The 3553-nt window shown below is 36.9% G+C and overlaps 1 long non-coding RNA gene across 1 annotated transcript; it reads left to right on the forward strand.

Moving 5' to 3' along the window:
- Window positions 1–935: 935 nt before the first annotated feature.
- Window positions 936–3309, forward strand: LOC129353953 (uncharacterized). The gene is made up of 4 exons (XR_008605101.1): window positions 936–1063; window positions 2341–2390; window positions 2498–2604; window positions 2874–3309. It is a non-coding gene; the product is annotated as an uncharacterized LOC129353953 (long non-coding RNA).
- The last annotated feature ends 244 nt before the right edge of the window (window positions 3310–3553 follow it).

The raw sequence follows: 3553 nt of genomic DNA on the forward strand, positions 1-3553 counted from the left end.
AACGGTTGGTGAATTGAAGTGGCACTTTACACATCTGTGACTTCCTCCCCAATACACAGCACACAGCGGAGACCAGTTGGGTAAATTTCTGTAATGAGTGTTAACAATAACAAAAACACAGTAAGCCTCTCTACTGGTTCGCCAACTCTGGGTACACAGTAGAGTTTCTGACAGACTGTGTCCTACAATAATCACTACAATTGCATTTTTATAACAGGTGATCGTATAGTGGATTTTCATTAATATCAAAACTTTCAAATAAAATTCATACAATACTTCTCTTATAAATCAATAAAATCAGGAAAATAAACATAGGCAGCAGTCAAATTTAACTAACTAACTATCCAACAGTAACTTCCAACTGAAACAGAGAACAAACAAACTGACAGACAGGCAAACACAACAAACTGACAACATAATAAACACACTGACAAACTTAACTGAAAAATAACCGACAACACAACCGACAACATAAATTTCTGACATTTAACATAATATAATTAGCCTACCTGTAATGAGTGTTAACAATAACAAAAACACAGTAAGCCTCTCTACTGGTTCGCCAACTCTGGGTACTGCAACAAAACTCCACATTAGTCTCAGAACACAACCACCACTATTGTTCAGAAAGGAACTGGACCCGATGACCCACCACAGTAGAGTTTCTGACAGACTGTGTGGAATCTGCAGTTCTTCCTCCTTTTATAGGCAACCAGTAGGGGGCGCCAAAAAAAAAACACTCATCACAGGACAACCATAAAACCCATACTAGCAGAATTTAAACTGAACCATTTCAACTATGTTACACATCCACTGAAGAAAATAGTTCCAAAGCACATTTCAATAAGGAGGACTACAATATTTATTTATTTACATCGATAACTTTTGCTACATCAGTTTTACATTGGTTAAACCGATGAAGCACTCTCAAAAATTTATCTTGTGTTTCTTGGAAAACGTCAAATGACCTGCGGATGGATATGTGGTTTCAAAAATCAAGCCTGTTCTCTTCATCAGTCCGTTGGCGCGGAGTCTGTCTGTTGGCTGATCTGCGAAAGAATCTGTAAGTACATTTCTTCTGTTTTACCTAGTATCAAATTTTAGGGAGAGATTTTAAATCGCTTGTTAAAAAAATTGTTGCTCGTAACAGATGGGATGACAGGAGTACCCCAAAAGAGACTTAATGTTATTTTTGCTTTTCTTTCGGGTGATAATTTTTCTGATATTGTTAACACACGCAGCTACACACAATAAGCAGATTTTAGTGCAGAGCGATTTCAAACCATTTTCAAATAGTGCCGCCATTCTATTTGCTGAGCTGCCATTGGTTCATTTGAGTGCCAAATAGGCAGAATAAAATCGGTTCACTAAAGAATCTTAAGTTGCTAGCAGAAGTTGTTTCAAAGTGTCTGGACACAATAAAACCATTTGTATGATTTAAAAAGACTAACTGTTGTGCTTTCAATCTTTTAATAATCTTTCTCACAGTCAAATCAGCATGCATGGGTGGGTCTCATGCATGAATTCAGGCTGGTTTGACTGGGACCCACCCATGCAAGATTATTATAGTTTTTTTTTAATAAAACTGCATTGAATCGTTTAGCTTTGGGCTATATAAGTAATGATAAGTGGCCATGGGTTTTATCTGGGCTAACACAATGAGGCTCATAAGGTTAACCTAAATGGGACCCACATTGTTGGCTCATTTGGGCTAAATGTATGGGCCCCATTCTGCATTAATGTGGGCTAACTGGGCATGGGACAGAAATGGGAACACTATATGGGGCCCTTGTGGTTTCAGTATATTGGGCCTAAAAGCCTTTTTGTAAATAGGATGAAGGCATTGTAGTTCATACTTTTAAAAATTTTTTAATTGTTGTGTGACACTTTAAAGCGTTTTGTTCTGTCAGAGTTTATTTCAATCTGGCGCTGTTGTGTTGGACTGGAGTAGTCATCAGTGGCCAAGCCTGAAACAAATATTGAAAGATGAAGAAATTCTTTTTGATATTTTTGTAATATTGAGCTAGCAGTTATTTGAAATGTACTTATATGTAATTGTAGCTCTAATTCTTTTATATGTACAATGTTTTAGGCTTTATTGTTTACAGAGAATCATCATCAACAGCACCACAGTTGACATTTTCTAAACTACTCTTAAGATTAATACTACTGCCTTAGTCCTGTCACAGTGACAAAGAAATGAAGATAATTGCATTAGTGTTCAGTGTTTACAATATGAGACTTCAGTGGTTAATCTATACAAAGGCTGTTTTGCCTTAAATTTTTTTGATAAATCTAAATGTTACATTAACTGCACTAATAAAATCTATATTTTTGCAGACTTCAAGAGCATCAGCGTGTGAAGATCACTTTATAACGATTTGAAAAAGGTAGATTAATATGTTAGTAAAATTAAGCACATAAGAGTGATATAATAACAAACTGATGAACAAAAACAAAATGTTGTCTTGTTATTGTCATTATACTTCATCCTTAGATGACTGTGCGATTCCTCATGTCCCATGAATTGGAAGTCCAGTTCAGCCTTTTTGGCCGACATTGGAAACGAGCTCTTGGACCTGCGAATCTTGGATGTTTTGTATGGTAAATATCAGTTTTTATTGTCAGAGTAACTTTTTTCCACTTTTCTTTCTTAAACATATATTAATTTATTTTGGTTTTTTTATGCCTTTGGTTTGTTATTTCTGGTAATCTTTTAGGTTAAAAATTGAGTCTTCAATTTTTGGATTTTGATCATGGCATATCTCTGCAAGCATTTTTGCCCCAGGAAGGGGGAGGTGCAAATCTCATGAATGTTACATTATGCTAAAATGAAACACTAATACAATTTCTACCTTTGCTTGTTATTTCAGGGGACTTAAAAGAAATGATGCATCTACAGAATCACACAAGTATACGGCAAAGACACTCTCGAAGCGGTTTACTGGAGCTTGTGACAGAGGTGGAAATAGACTAGAGCAGGGGTGCTCAAGTCCAGACATCAAGAGCTACCGTCCTGCAACTTTTAGTTGCAGCCTTACTCCAGTAGACCAGGCTCAGCTATGAACAGGTCTGATAACGAGTCATTCATTTGATTCAGGTGTGTTGGAGCAGGGATGCATCTGATAGTTGCAGGATGGTAGCTCTCGAGGACTGGACATGAGCACCCCTGGACTAGAGAGACTGCCAGTTCAAACTCAGGTGGGGAGGTCTTTCAAGATTTCAAATTTAAGCATGCATGTGGCATATAGGTTATTCTTAAAAATGTTTGACTAAAAGGTATCGTGAAAGATCTATGTAGGTGTGTATATCCTCTTGACTACCAGTAGTTCAAATTTGTCCTCTGTAGAGGACATTTCTTAACTTGAATATCTCCCATCCATTCTATGCTACTGAATTAATTCCTTTTGGAATCTACAGAGGACATTTAGGGCTTTTCAATGATACCAAATGTGAGGGGGTGGGGCTTTGGAACCTTCCTTTTCCTCATTCAGAAAATGGCGTCCATCAGTTCAACCACATTTTATGGGAAGACAAAAAGTAAGTGCATAAT

The sequence above is a fragment of the Poeciliopsis prolifica genome, unplaced genomic scaffold, assembly GCF_027474105.1.
Source record: "Poeciliopsis prolifica strain line A6 unplaced genomic scaffold, Auburn_PproV2 SCAFFOLD099, whole genome shotgun sequence".
In the NCBI taxonomy this organism is placed as follows: Eukaryota; Metazoa; Chordata; class Actinopteri; order Cyprinodontiformes; family Poeciliidae; genus Poeciliopsis; species Poeciliopsis prolifica.